Genomic DNA, 16,392 nt, shown 5'->3' with positions numbered 1-16,392 from the left:
GTACCATGTGTTTATGTCAAAATGTTTTATTTCATTAATTATTCGAAGGATACTTGTTTAAGACTTGATGAAAAAATTGGCCTGGGTTCATTTGGACCCCAGTGTAGCAGGTAAGGGTTAATTGTTTATAGAAAAAGGGTTATAAATACTCTGCAAACTTGACGCTTTTCATGCGTGTTGCGAATATTTGTATAAGCGTATGATCAAGGGAAAATTGAGTTCTAAATGAATCACATACCTACATCTAATTGCAAACTGAATAAAAAATTTTTGCAGGAGTATTTGTTCCACCAACTGAAGAGTTTAATTATCGAGTTTGACTACCAACGCTGTGGTATATTTAGCCGATACTAAAAAGTCGAAATCGAACTATGGCAACTGTGGGTGGAAAAAAAAATTGGAAACATCGCATCGAGATGTTTTAAAGTTGAGTTATTAGCGTGGAAATTGGATCAAACTAATAAAACGTCCGGGAAAGTAACGTGAAAAGTTTCGATCACGTTTGATTTTTCAGTCCCGCATGCGGTGGATGAGGGGGAACTATTATCGGATATACAGATCTGGAGTTATCGAGCGATCCGTGATAAACTAGCGTGAAACGCGCTTAGAACGGGCGGTGCATGAATCCTGGAAATCAATCCTGTCCGCGTCGCGGGATATCCTATCCGACGAGGGAGGATTAAAAAATATAGACGCAGGTATTCCGAGGCCGCGGGATTATCAGGTCGGACGGAAATCGGGCGGAAAAATCTGATCGATAACGCGGGTGAATTCGAGTAGATACGTTGGAAAATATTGTGCGGTAAAAAGAGTCCGTCTGCGGTTGATTGGAAAGGCAGTGATCGAAATTTGAATCGACGCAGAGAGATTGCAGGAGTTGTTCACCTTTGCCGATACATTTCTCTCGCCGACTAACTTTTTCTCGCTTCCGAGTAGCCGCTTTGTCTAGCCAATTAAACGAGCATGCACCGCGGAACTCTTCCACTGCCGAACATAAAAAGCTCGAGATCCAAGAACTCCGTGAATGACATCTAATTGTGAGACTTTCCGACTACCTACTACGGACTCGTTTGTGCCTTGGCTCTACGCCGTGTCTCGAGGAGTCGAGGCTAAGTGTTTGCAATTTCTTCCCGGAAAATTCTTACAATTACTCGCTAAGCAATTAGGAACGAGCTACACAATTTCGGAATTAACCACACCGAGTCTTTAAAAATTAGTTGAGAAATTCGAGATCGAAGAACGTTGCGAAGCGAAGAATCAACGTTATCAAAGAAATATATTATTTTTTAATCAGATCTGTAAAAACTTCAATATTATTATTACATTTTTTTATGGAATTTCGCCCCCCCCCCCCCCCTAAAAGTGCAAATTTTTCACCACGTTTAACCCTTGGTTACTTACGATATTTCAAACGTTGTCCGTATGAAGACTCTTCAAATTTTGTACAAATTATTGGCAAGTTCATGTGGTTGAAAAAAAATCAAACATTTAGCACAAAGATATCAAGGTATATGGAATCCCCAATCATTTTCACTCCTCAGCCCACAAAATTAGAGAAATTTTTCTTTTTGTTCCAGAATCAATAATACAAGTAATATTGCGAAAAATCTCAAATGTGAATCGCTATAAACATTTTACTTCCCATGTAACATGTACCCTGTATATGTACTTGTACATTTTTTCCTCTGGTGGCGAAAAAATGAATTACATGTATCGAACGAGGAACTGACGGCAAAAAGAAAAAAAACTTGTGCAGAAACGCGCGAAAATAAAAATCGTTCCCGCGAGAGTAAAAAATTCTTGTCACCCACCTGCGGACCTTCGAAGAGGTGGTTATTTTCTTCTCTTCGCCCGTCTTGGAAAGAGATGTACTTCGGACATGCGTGCCGTGTATGGTACGTATGTGTGTGAATTGGTATACCCAACGTTACGACTAGAGTTAGCTGCGGTTGCCCTCGGCACGGTTCATGGTCCATGGTCGACGGGTTCAGGGGGAAAAAGCGAGGAGTAGGAAAAGAGCAGGCCAGAAGCCGCAATTTATGATTTGCTGTTATTACGAAAATGTCTGCGGCAACAACACCGGAAGACCTGCTACCACGGGAGTCCCTTAACCCTCCTGAAATTGTTATAGCAACGGTGTGATCCCTTACTTTTATTTATCACATGAAGTGAGACGTTACAGTACCTCCTCCTCCTTCTCTTCCTCCTCCTTCTCATTTTCCTCCGTACAGACCGGCAGACATTTCACTCGGAAGGTACGAGGGTGTAACAATAAGCAAACTCAGAGTTATCCTGCAGTTTGACCAACAATCATATCCGGATAATAATAAAAATAATAATAAGAATGATAACGATGACGATGACCACAATAGGGAGAAAAGAAGTCGAGGAATAATGGAATCTTGTGTACTAATATGTCCCCCTTATTACCCCATTGACGTTGAAGTTCCTGCAGCGGCCCTGCGGATATATACAAGGCCGAGTGAAATAGTTGTTGTTTTATGGGTCACCATTAGGAAACGAGAAATATCGACGGATCGGGAGTTTCGAAAGAAAGATGGCTCAAAGTCATTCTTGAAGTATATTGTTAAACAGAATATCCTTAATCGTGACGTCGTTACAGCGATGAGATTTTTCATGACACTTTACTCGTAGTGATTTAGTCCAAACTCAGAAAAGTTCCGCGAAAATCAAAGTTCTTGGACAATTCTACTGTTTTGTTTAATTTGGACATTAAAGTCATCATTGGCACGAATATTTTTTCATCGTCGTTACCAGTAAAGACGGCACATCCTTGTTTCGTTACGTTTGTTCTTCGAAGAACTCTGAGTCGCGATAGATCCGTTCGTTCCCAATCAGACTCACGGCTAAAAATCGTAAGTATAATCTAGAGATCATATAAGCACGAAACGTTTTGTATCCAGAACGTCTTCCTAGCAGCGAACGTTCGACACGACTAAAACTGATCGACTTGGTGCTTGTACCTGGGGAGATCTGAAGAGCATCTGATGGTTTTTAGTACAGTCCGGAGTGGTATAAGGGGAGGTAACTGAAAATGGCAGCAGTTCGTGAAATGCGGCCTTCGCAATCTCTCTGCAAGGGAAAAAGTTGAAGATTTATTGTGAGAAGGTCTTTCACTCCTGCTATACGATATCCCCGGACACAATGCGGAAGTCAATAATCGGAGTGAGCCTGCGGAGCTTTCGTTCAAATCTGGATCTCGCTACCCGACCATGAAAAACTTCTAGCGAAGGTTAAGAAATGATTCCAAACTCACAAGATTCTCGTGTATAATCTCGCCCATGACGGTGGTAGGACAATATGCAATGGATATATTGTACATGATACATATCGCAGATGAATGACACTCGTCAAACGTTCTCCAAAATTTCTTGAAACTTATCGAAGATCTATTCTCGAGGAATCTGCCAGGCACGTACAAGTGGGCAAATCTTTCGGGTGAAGTGCAGGTCTACGAAGTTCAGATTTAGGCGACGGGATCAAACTGTCGATTGTCTGCGTGACTAGCGGTGTGATAAGAGGAGGAGAATTGAGATTGATTAAACTAAGAATAAGCAGATGCGAGGAGAAGCTGCGATCGGAGAACAATCGAGTGATGTCGTGTCCACATCGCGTGGATTATCGAGGCGTGTGAGATGATCAAATCTAGCTCATGGGTGGGCCTTCGATTCGAATCGAACACCGTGTGACCTCAACCCGAAACGATTACCATATTAATTAGCAGCTTCTATTACCACAAATTTGCAAACAGTTCCGTAGAACCATGGAGGTAAATTTGCGTAGGTCTAATTGCATAAGGTTACGCCGACCCTCGGTAAAAGGGACGAGTTATTTTTCAACACCTACGAATTGGAAGTTCGTTTTTAAGCGTTTGAAACCCAGAGAGTTGAAAATTCAGGCATGTCGTTTAAAAATTGCAACTGTTTAATTTATCAATACCACGAACATCCCGATCGTTCGTCCTTCATTCTAATCCTCGTATGCTGAGTTTTTCACAGCAAGTTTGATAAAACGTTGAAATCGGTGCTTCGTCGTTTTCTTTTCTCCATTTTCATCCACTACGACAAAAACGCAAGACGGACTCGGTGCGAAATTACGGCAAAGCTCGCGACCTTTCGCCAAAAATATCGGAAGCAATATGACAAGTGGAAAGAAAAAGTCGAGGGAAGAGTTCAGCGAGTTTGAGGAACGTGACGTGACTCAAGTCAGTGCCATTGAGAGTCTCGTCTGTGGCGACTGGCATTGCGGACTATGCGACGGTGACGAGGGGCAGACGAGAAACGTCGGTTGACAGTCTGGCGCTAGGCTCGGTAACGGCGTTAACGTAATGGAATTGCGTAGCGCTCGCTGATTGGTCCGGGTCAGATGGAGCGCGTAATAAGGACGCGGGCGCTTCCGGCATTTCCTGTTTACCCCCGCCGCCCTTGCCGACCCGTTTAACCCCTACTTCGCATCCCCGGATCCGGCAGCAGCGAACCAACCGCGGCTGATCCTGCGTCGCGGAAAAAACCCCGCAGGAAGAGAGGCTCGGAGGGTATCGTCGGAGGCTGCGGAATCCTTGGAAAAGATGAATAGGACTTATTTCGGATGTAATCTGCCACTAGGTATCTCGGATGAGTGGTTTGAAAATGGCGTAGCTATTGTGCCGCGTGCGGTTACGGTGACCATTGATTCTCGAGGACGCGGCGAAGACACTCGTAATGAGAGAACGAGGAGATACGAGATGACAACCCTCTTACACCCTCGTTATCTGGTCTTGATTCAGGAAGCAATCTCACCCTCCGCACGCATATTGCTTCCCACCTCATTGCACCCTAATTACCTGTTCCCTCCTGCCGCATAACCGCCAAACCGCCCCCCGCGTTATTACGTAACCGAAAATGTTATTACCTCGGTGAGTTGGGCGACCATGCCTGCAGTGCGCTCCGTACCTACCCCTGCAATTAAAATCTCAAAAATACGTACGTATAAAGGTAGAGGCAAGAAGAGAGGGAGAGGAGAATAAATTTCAGCATCGTAATAATTTCCCATTTGTTTCTCCCATTTTCTTTTCTTTACTTTCTTTTATACGACTTCGGCTCTGTTGAATGGGAATTAGTCATTTTTAACGCCTTTCCGATTTTCCAGAAGAGAAGTTCATTAGGAGAAAAACGATAAAGAAGATGAAGGAAAAATGGTGGGTTGTAAAGTTTTTCGCATTGCTTTTGGTAAATTCCTATCAACTCCGGTTACCGAACGGTGGTCTCATGAAAGTTTTAAGAAAATAAACAATAACAACTCTTGGACAAATTTTTATACACCTTCGTAGAATATAGTTGCATTTCCACATTTTATCAATAGATTCAAAGTTATGTACAGAAATTTTCTTCGTTCGTGGAATTCAGGGTGGCATATATACATGTTTGAAATTCCGTAACTTGTGACACGAGCAAGCTTCGAAAACTTTCGTTACTGCAAATCTGAGAATTTCGACCCTTGAGAGTGAAAAAATTAATAACTTGTGCGATCTTGGGCGCAATGTCGGAGGAGAACTTTCCGTTTCTCTTCACTCGTTAGTTTCTTTTCATTTTTGTCATTTTCAATTTTTTTTTTTTCCTCAGCAGCTTGTAAAGTTTGTTTCAACCACGTCGACGGCTGTCTCGAGAGAATTCCTCCGTCGTAGATAGGATGCGGGGTCGGTTCAGAGGTCGACATTTCTTTCTTTAGCAGTCTCCGAGCGAGCAGCCAGCTTCTTAAGCGTTTGGTTCGATCAACTAAATCTCCCGGGCGGCCGAGCTCGCGGCTTTTATATATACGAGGATCAGTTATCGAGCGAATCTATTCTATAATACGGCCGCTGGAATCAATTGATCCAGGGTTAGATCTGCAGTCGCGGACTCACAGCTCGGTCCATCGATGGGTAGGTATAATAAGTGTGAAATTCAATGTCACGCAGATGAGCCGTAGGTATACAAGTAACAGTCCTTGCCTCGTCTCTGTTCTACGCATTGCGATAGGCGAATAATTTCAGGGTCGAAATATGAAAAATTTGTTGCCGATAAAAGGCGAGAGGCAAAACGCTGCAATAATGAACACAGTTTTCAGTATGAAAAGAGGAATCGGCGTAAAAAAAATTGGGCCAGTTAATTTATTATCGTCAATTATTTCACGCCGATCGGCTTGCCGCACGGCGAAGGCGATAGTTTTTACACCCAGATGCTGATTACCTATCGATTGGCCGACGCGCGATGCAACCTCTTGACATCTTAATGACCCTTTTGAATTTTCCCGCCACGACACTATCGAGACGGTATAATATTACAAGCACCCTTGAAACCTAATTCAGTCGCGTCTTTCCTGCCGTCCCAAGTCTCGAGTTTTAAAGTTAACGACAAGTCTGCAACGACGATCGTCTTGTACGTAATCGTTGCAGGTTTCTTTCCATTAATTCTCTGTAAAAGATACGGAACATTCAACGGACAAGGTTTCAACGATATCGATAAAAATCAGCCGAATTTACGTCTCCTTTCGGCTATCTGAATACCCGCCAGATTTTCGTTCAATGGTTCTACAAAATCGTCGATCACTATTAGTGTCTGATCGTCCGCGCAGTGAGACGTGGTAATTAAGACAGCTATTAAATACAGAGATCCCCGCACAAAACTCACTCTTCTTCTCCTTCTTCTTCTCCTGCTCTTTCTTCATCTCGACGTTTTTTGTTGCTTTTTTTTTCCTTCGCAACCTTGTCCGAGATACGCTCCGTAGATTTCAGCCTCTCCGGTTAACTTCGAGTCATCTTTTAACTCGGTCCGCACCCCCTCGAAACGTCTACCGTCGTCTAGCCTTTCCCTCCGTCTCCTAATTCTCGGAGGTCTAATTATTGCCCGCGGTTAACTACCGTCACTCCGCTCCTGCTAATTCTTTAATATTTTTAGATTTGTGTTTTGCATACAGATAATATACGTCTGCGAGGAAAGTCAACTTTCATTTCGATAAATTATAACCCAAGTTGCACAGCGGCTTGCTGTTTATCCCCTTTTTCTCTAACTTACATTTAATTTCATTATTTGTTAAAGAAGAAGAAGAAGAAGAAGAAGAAGAAATTCGGGAATGAATTTACCCTCGCAGCCGTATCGTTAACCCCCGTGGACCCGGGGCGACAACTAATTGCCCTGCGTTTGTACCTTCGCTAGTCACCGAGTGTGCGAAACTGGTCTCCGTTGTTGAGAAATCGGGTCCCCGATAGCCTCTTGTCGATCGACCTGTGCCTATACTCACGTGAAATATTTAATCGCTACGTCAAAGTCGAGATACGGGTCGACCTGAAAACCCTTTCACACAAAAACTTTCGACTGTCTGCGTATCTGCCCGTCTGTCTGGCTGTCTGTCTGCCCCTTTTTCTCCTATCGAACCATCCTGCTTCAATATTCCAACGGATATCATCAGTGCTGAATTTAGTTCACGTTATATAAATAAACCTTGAACTATATCAAACCTGAATTGTTACGGGTGCCGTAAGAATAATTTATACATACTAGGCCGGTATTTTTTAAAACTTTTTTTCTCCTTCTTACATACCTTTCGAAAAGTTAGTTTTTTAGCCTCAAACGAAGCCTCGTGAAACCGGAAATCGGTAGTGAAGTTCTAAAAGGTGACTCTAATCGAAATATCTCGAAAACTATACAAGTTGGGAAGCTGTTTTTGGTTTCATTTTGTAGATAATCAAATTTTCTTCAATAAAGGTCCCGGCTATTACGATGATTCGATGTTCGGTGCAACGATGAGTTATTTCAATAAAAAAATGTGTCCAACTATTACAAACACATTAATATCGCAATTGGTATAAAATTTGAAATTGACAAGTATATAATTACACGCACTAAATAGTTACTTGTACGATTGATTATTCTCTTCGCGTAATCCCAATAATTATACTTAAACGCTACTGTTGTAATATAATATTCATACTCTTGTACCGTAACTGACGAGCAACTATAAACGAAATGAACTCTGTATCTGCGTATTCAAACGGTAACAAACGTTGCTGTCCATCCTGGGATAGTCTCAATATTTCATTAATCACATCGACAATATTCTTTAATAAGGTTGTTACAAATTAGAAAAATTCAGTCGGCTCTGTTCTGAATCTTTTCGAATTTTATCCAAATAATCAATCGATTTGTGTACACAATTACGGTTAAAAAGTTAGCATTTTTCGAACGGGGGTGAAAGCTTAGAAGGGTCAATATTTCGAATGGCCGATACAACGAAATTTCAATCATGCGAAAATCAACGTTTCGAACAATTCATCTTTCGTTATTTTATCGGCGACTCGAAATATTGACCGTTCCAATTTTTTTGACTCCCACCCCGTTCCTCAACACGCAGACGGAATTTACAAGCTGGTAAAGAGTGGCGGGTCCGTCTGACCGCGAGGTGTCTTTGACTACTTTGCGCCGTCTGACCCAACTCCCGGCGTTATCACCGACTGCGGTTTGAAATAGGTGTAAACTCAACGTAGGTGGTCTGCAGTCGCAGCTCGTCGCGAAGCGAGGATCGCCGGTGGAGGAAAAAAAGGAAAACAGTCCACAAAGCGAACGAAGCGTTAAGGCTTTCGGGATACTTGGGTAGGTGAAAAAAACATTGATTTTTAAAAAAGGTGCTCATTCGAAAGTACCATCCTTTGAGTGCTTAACCTGACAATTTCATAAAGAAATTCGCAGTAATGACGAAGTCGTAGCGTTTTGTAACAGACCGTGTAAGCAACGACTAACGTTTGGCCCGACGAAGGTATCAAAAGGAGAAAGAATGAGGTTGACATAGCAAAAAAAAAAAAAAGATTTAATGGAAGCGCCGACATCTCAGGAAGATCCGTCATATGGCCCAGGAATCAACGATTTCAGCCAAGTTTGAAATAAACTCGTTATTTCAGTGTGAACTGTCCTTAAAACTTTAAACGCGTTTTTCTCGAGACAGTATTTTCAAAATCGATACCAGAAATATCTTCGCGACACGTTAAATGACGTATAATGGTTGTTAAATGAAATTCAATTTTATACACGAAAGAAACTCTTAAACATAATCTTAGTTTCAGCCGTCCCAGGTATATCTAACCCTTTAATAAACAGTTTGAAATCAGGCTTATCGAAAAGCAAACCGGATGTAGCTGTACGAGAAACAATGGCGGCTGAGTAGCCACGCGGAGAAAGTCGACTCGTACCCAACTGCATCCCTCCGAATAATTATCAAAGTTTAAAGGAAGAAGGACGGATAACGGGAGCGAGGAGAATTTAGATTTCCCGCAAGTTAATCTCGAGTCTGGAGCTTAACTTTTCACTCCGGTGTCATCCGCGAGCTGTCTGAATCGTAGGTAAGTATAATAAGAGAAGAGGAGATATCAGGCACTAATCTTGTCGCGTGTTTTGACGATAACTTTTATCCCACCACGAGCGGGATGATTAAGGGACCGCCGAATGAAGAACGGGAACTGAGAAGACGAAGAGATCGATGATAATCGATTCGAAACGCGTGATACAAAGTGACGATATCCAAACTACTTAGCAATGGAAAATGAGAGGGTTTAAATGTAGCTGAACAATTCGTATCGGGCTTAAGGATGTAGAAAATTTCGACACGCATCTCAATCCTACTGCAATAAAATTTCACGGCTGATTTCTCTCCGTTAGGATTTACGAATCGTTCTAAATCCGTCATATTTTGTGCCGTTTTTCTTATTTTCCTCCGTTTTCCGTCGGGCTCGAGTCCGAGTGCGTCTCAGAGCCGCGTCTTCCGGTAACCATGGCAACCGGGCGGAAGCTACCCAGTCCCGGAATTGCTCGAGGGATAACAGGTTAGCCTCGATCCTTCAGGATTGAGGAGGCTGGCTCGAGCTGTTTCTCTCACTTTTTAACCATTTGTCCGGAGCTCTTGACTCTCGGTTTTAAATCGTGTCAACTTGTTGCCACGAATAAGAGACTCTTGACCGAGTGTCAAACACACGCGGCGCCCCGATTTAGACGAACGGAAATCATTCGGCGTAAAATCGATCCAGCGGTCCGATTGCAGAGTGAAGAAACAGGCAGAGAAACGCAGGGCAAGAATTTGCGGACACTCGACGAAACGGATAATTTGAACTTCAACGACCAGCGTTGCCAACCTATCGAATGAATATTTTTTTAATTGGCGCCAAAACAAATCTTTAAATTTGTTATTTACATCCCAGCACGATAATTCTTTAGATGTTTCAATGGAGCCACAACAACTCTTCATATCTATTTCTTATTTTCAGAAGTAATCTATAAATACAGGAATACATGATATATTTCATTTTCATAGAAATATATAATGATAATTACCGAACGAGGTAACACAGACAGATTTATATCCTACAATCTGAAGTGTACGTACCGAGGTATAAGGAACTTGTACTTACACGTATATTATGCTTTTATTTTTAATATTTAAGAGAATCGACTTGTCACGCAAATTTCAGACGCAATCTACTTGGTGCACATTTTCTCAGAAAACCTCATAATTGGTTGATTTTTGGTCCGTTGTATCGATTTCACAGACAATTTTCAAAGATTTGGTAATCAGTCTTGAGTATTCGTCTAAGATCTTCAGATTTTTATCAAATTTCCGCCTAAACGACAGTATTTCACTTTAAGAAAACAACATTTTTTTTTTTTTTCATCTCAACGGTCTCTAATTTTTTTTAGGGTTGACAACATCGGAACTTCTATCTTCGTTTCAGGACGATTACAACCGCGTCAATTCCGTTCTCATTTACGTGCTGTCGGATGATTACTTACGACTGCAGGGTCGCGAATTTAAGAGAAAATTGGTTAGAACGCGGTCTAGATACGAGACCCTCCGTAAATCCCGCGGAAGCCCGGCAAAATTATGAGACTTGATGGAAAACAAATTGAACGAAATAACGGTATGAAATTCTACAGCGACATGATACATATCCATATGAATTGGGAATGGAATGATGAATTTATTGATGAAATAAAAAATGTCCAGGAGCTGATTGCGATGCGATTTCACTGTTCGGTTTATTGGAAGGAATAAAATCGAAGGCAGCGTCAATTACTTTCATACAAATCGACGTTCGAAACGTATTTTTTCATTTTTTTTTCCCTTCCTTTCGTTGCATAAATTGTTTTTAATCCTGCAGAGCCGGCGGAACGGCGTCTCTTATACGCTCGACAAGGGAATTTCGAGGGCCGAGATCGCGATATGACGAAGCGGGTACTTTTCGGTTGTGAGACTCGGAAATGGGGGAGATCAGTATGCTGCGGCCCAAACTCGTAAATAATTTACCAGCCAACTTCCCGTTGGCAATAATTATTATAAATCGCAAAATTTTTATCTACCGCATCGCACGTACGCGTCTATGCGTGATGTGTTATCGTGTTTGGAAAAAAAATAAAATAAAAAATGTCTTCCAAATAGGTTAGAAATTTCCATTGAGTATAAAAATATGCCCGTTTAAATTTGAGCTCTTAATATTATCATTAAGAGGTTGCGCATCGCGGTTTTCTATTTTCCGTAAGAATAACATGGGAAAAATTGTTTTTGCTCCTCCTGATTTTTATAACTAGGTAACGATGCGACGTACAGAAAATTTACAGATATATTTTGATGGGAAATTGAACATTCTATAAGAATGTCGCAAGAATGGCAAAAAACCATTTTTCCCATGCATTATTCTGGCGGAAAATAGAAAAGTGCGACGATTGACCTTTAAATGTTAATATTAAGAGCTCAAATTTTAACGAGCGTATTTTTATACCTATTTTCATATAGAACTTTTGAACCTATTTGGGAGAGAAAAAATAATTATTTTTTGTTGGAAACAACCTAATGTGTATACCTACATGCATACATAAATACATGTCTAAAGTGAGTCAAGATTTTCAAGGCGAACCTCGTGTTTACAACTGCATCGTTTAACACTGGCGAAACCATCGAGGCTTCTTGCCCAGGATGAAGGTCGTCTTCATCGATCTTCCGGAATCTCTTTCTCTCTCTTCCTCTCTCTCTCTCTCTCTCTCTCTCTCTCTCTCTCTCTCTCTTTCACGAATGCCCAGAGATCAGATTTCATGGTTCCCTTCCTGTGACAGAGCCTTCGAATCTCAATTTGCTTTACGATATGGGGATCGGAGCAAATTTTAAATAAATACACTATCAACCAGACGCCGTGTTCGTGCCTGGAACGGGCTCTCGTGGATGTAGATTTTTATTTATTTTTTTTCTTTCTCGTTATTTCCGTTCCCTCAAAAACATCATAGCCAAAAGGAAATTGAACAACTGGAAAATTTTACTTGCTAATTTTCCACAAAGTTGAATTATAATTTTATGTATACATGGGAAATGAATCGGTCGATGAAAAAGTACATGATATCCTGTGAAGAAATAGGTCGACATATATGTACATGGACATATCGAACATTCGAACATACACAGGTATATAAATATCTGTAGAAGCTGTGTCGCGTAGCATAAAAGAATTTTCGGAGTGCGCGCGAGGGTGAAAGAAAAAAATGAGAAAAATGGAGGGAAAAAAATACCTCCAATAATTTGCATCTCATTCGAAGACGCGAATTTCGGTGAAAAAGAAGAGAGAAAAACACACGCACACACGCGCGCGCGATAAATAAAACGAGAAAGAAAAATAAAATGGACGGGAAAATAAAAGTGAAAAAGAACGAAAAAGAATAAAGAAAAAAAAAAACTTCAGGGTGAAGAGACGGAAAGGATGAAGAAGAAAGGAAAAGTGCGAGAAGGAGAAAACGATATGAAATAAAAGAGAGCTGTGGGATAAAACCGACTTCATCAGTACAAAAGCTGTTTATACCAGAGGAAAAAAGGTATAAAAAAAATTTCACCCCGATCTCTGAGCTTTCCGAACCGCTGCCATTCATCATCTCGGATTGATTTCGGCGAATTTTTCACGTACTTGAATAATTACCCGAGGGGTTGTTATTGACCTTGTATTTCGAATCGTGTTCAAGTCGTTGCGAATTATAAATTCGAGAACGAAGAGGAGGTGAAAAAAGTAAACGTGGATTGAAAACAGAGGGATTCTTTCTAGCGCCATTTCAATTTGGTAGTAACAAAGCGTCTGATTACGATGGCTACAAGTTCGGAATCGGTCAGGCGAAAAGCCTTTTGGACTTTCGAAGACTTAGCAGATACTCGCTGGAACGTTACATTTATCGAATCGTCACGACTCGATCTCTCTGATCCAATTTCTGCTGATTTTCACTCCCTTTCCCCGTTTTTCTTCTCCGATTTTTTCCTTATCTTTTCTAATCCCGACTTTCTCACTTGTCTCGCGAAGAGTTGTTCATGTATCGGAAGATTTATCGACGCCGGCTACCCGGATCAGAGTCTAATTCCGACTGGGAGCTATAAATAACAAATCAGAATCTTAATCGGACATTTCTAGATCCGCCGGCGCCATTTCACCCTGGCGTTTCTCACCCCCGCATAAACAAAATACTTTTCTCCCATGCGATTGCTGCAAGGAAAAACAGCGAGGTCGTTATATATTTCCAAACTGTACGTATATGTGTAACAATTTGACAAAATTCTCATCCGAGATTAATGTCCTGGATCAATTTATTCGGAGTATATTTTACTTATTACTGATTACGAGCTAACGAATTGTCTTGAATTCAATTTACACGGTGATCGCGAAGAAATTGAAATTTTTCATCAATTTTCAGCGTGATTCGTATAATACAGATTACCTACCGTCCCGGGATTAGAACGAGTATTCTCAAGGTGTGTGAAAGGATCAATGAACTCGGATGGCTGGTGCAAGAGAGAGAGAGAGAGAGAGAGAGAGAGCTTTTAACTTATAGATGCCGGTAGGTATGTAAGCCTCGATATAAAGCCTGCTGTAAACGCGGCAAGTTTCTACTTGTTGCTTAACATTTCTCCCGGTGTATTCGACGGTTGAAATTGTCTTAGTTTGATGAATTAGATGTCTACAGAATATTTTAATCATACAGATTATAGGAGAAAGATGGATCGTATTTAAAAAGTCGGAGCGGGATTTGAATTCCGAATTTCAAGAGTTCCGAAAGCGACTGATTCCGAATTTTTTGGTGGCGAAACTTAAAGTGGAGAAATGAAACTTTGACGAAACATCAAAGTTTCGAAAGGACAAAATCCAGAGAGGGGATAACTCCGATAGGTCAAAAATTCCGAAAATGCGAGTAAGTGAAAATTTAAAAATCCGAAACATCAAAATTCCGAATGATCCAAGATTTTCAGTCCTGTGAATTTTTGGCTTGATAAAATTTCACCACTTTGATCTTTCTTGGTTTCAGATTTTCGATATTTTTACGTTCGTCATTCCGATGGTTCTTATCTTCGGTTTTTCTGATTTTTTACACCCACTCGTTGAGTAAACTACGCTGTGTTGGTGTATTTTAATATTCGGAATTTTACTCTGTCGTGAATTCAATTTTCGGAATCTTGCACTTCGGAACGTTGAGCCGTCGGGTTTCCAGTCATTCGAAACTTTGCAGTTTCGTAAAAGTAGTATTTCGTTATATCTTTCAAACAATTTGAAATTAGGCGTTTTCGGAACTTCAACCCCGCCCTCAAAACGTCTGTATTGCCTTCTATCGCAGAGAGAAAATGACAGAATCTAATACTGATGCTGTTCAGTCATGTTTCGTTCAAAGATGGAGGAAGGCAAATGGAAAGAAAACAAGTGGACAACGTGCGATAAGACGGAATTGTGCCGAACCAGGCCTCCTGGCGTAATTAAGAGAATCCCGCGGACTCTCGAGATGAATAAAATTGCCTGCGGATCAAAGATCTGGCAATTTCCGCAGAGCGTGTCTACGGATATAACGGACGTAATTTATTCCCAAGAAATTAGAAATCAGCCTCGGAGTCGCTGCTCATCGGAACCGTGAAACGCGGATAGACGAGCGTAGACAATACGCTTCCAATTTCAACAACTTCAGAGCCGGCGAAGCTTAGTTGAATCCAATTTTACGCCAAACGAATGAAATCAGGTAAAAACAAAAATATACGTATACGTACGTATATTGCATGCGCATTGCACCGTTCTCAAATCGGATAATTCTTTATTCTTTTCTGGTTTTTAGGATATTTTGCGATATTTTTGATTCATCTCAAATCCGATCACCATTTTTAGTTAAAAAATATAAAAAAACATCCGCAGAACTTGAAACGATAGCCAATCGTCGCTTCAAAATTATCTTACAATTTTTATAAAATTTTTGTACAAGATTGCCCGCAAGTTTTCCCGTCGTCGATTTACAGATTTTTCAAGTATTCCACAGTTTTCTGATTTCCCAAATAGCAAAAATAACCTGATTTATTCCGGTGAAATCGGGACGAAAATTAAAGATGAGGATATAATCGAGATGAACACGTGTGACAAAAAAATTTCTCAAACCTAACAACAAGACACTTTGGGATTCAAGAAACTTTTCAGCCCGGGTATTTTAGTAACAAATTTACTAATGATTTCAAATATTTAGCCCGAGTGATTCAGTTTGATCGATATCCCAGTTATAGCTACTGAATGCAAAAACCCGAATCTTTAATCACATCACGATTTCAGAATTCTTACCTAGGCAATTCTTATCACAAAATATGTGATTCGTGATTTCATCCCTTGGCTCGTTCTCAGTTTATAATTTTTCGAGGAAAAACCGCGGGCATTTCCTTAACAATGGGGCGAACCTCTCTTCAGTTTTTCGCCTCTGCCCGATCAGCTGTGAAACCGAGTCACAAGGGGCGAGAATTTTTTGGTTTTTCGATAAAAATCCAATCCTGGTGAAAAAGTCCGGGGATCGGGTCGGCGAAACGCGTGCTAAGCATCCTCGAACCTCGAGGAGCGGCACTTCTTTTCTTCATCAGGGCCTTCCGGGCCAGTGAAAACGAGTCTTTGAACGGCTCCGAAGCGCTCCTCATCCCCCGCGACACGGGATATAAATCCCAACCCATTTCTGAGAATTAATTAATTAAAACTTAAAACCTGCTTCGTCAACTCGACGGAAACCGCGCTCCGACAGTTGCGACTGCGGTGAAGATATTTCGCTAGTTTTATCGGTGCGGGAAGGATTGTCGCGATTTATAGAAAAATTTCACAGTTTCAATGACTCGGTCATTTTTCAATCGGTCGTCGACTTTGCTCGGTCCGTAATCATCGATTTCAAATTATGTACATTGTGCAAAGATCTGATCAGACGTAAGGATTTTCGTGAGACGAAATTGAATCGATGCGAAAAAGATATTGTTTTATTTTCTCTGGTTGATAAATGTTTCCTTTTGCTGCCATGGATATAATCGATATCGGTGCAGTGTGGTAAGATTAAATATTCAACGATGATA

General features: G+C 41.1%; 1 protein-coding gene across 2 annotated transcripts in view; it reads right to left on the bottom strand.

The window, feature by feature from the left end:
• The window catches only part of LOC124298446 (uncharacterized), a 180,965-nt gene that overhangs the window by 139,555 nt on the left and 25,018 nt on the right, over positions 1 to 16,392 (bottom strand). The gene's annotated exons all lie outside the window — the stretch shown is intronic.

Source organism: Neodiprion virginianus, chromosome 2, assembly GCF_021901495.1.
Source record: "Neodiprion virginianus isolate iyNeoVirg1 chromosome 2, iyNeoVirg1.1, whole genome shotgun sequence".
Lineage (NCBI taxonomy): Eukaryota > Metazoa > Arthropoda > Insecta > Hymenoptera > Diprionidae > Neodiprion > Neodiprion virginianus.
This window is presented reverse-complemented; position numbering and strand designations above follow the sequence as displayed.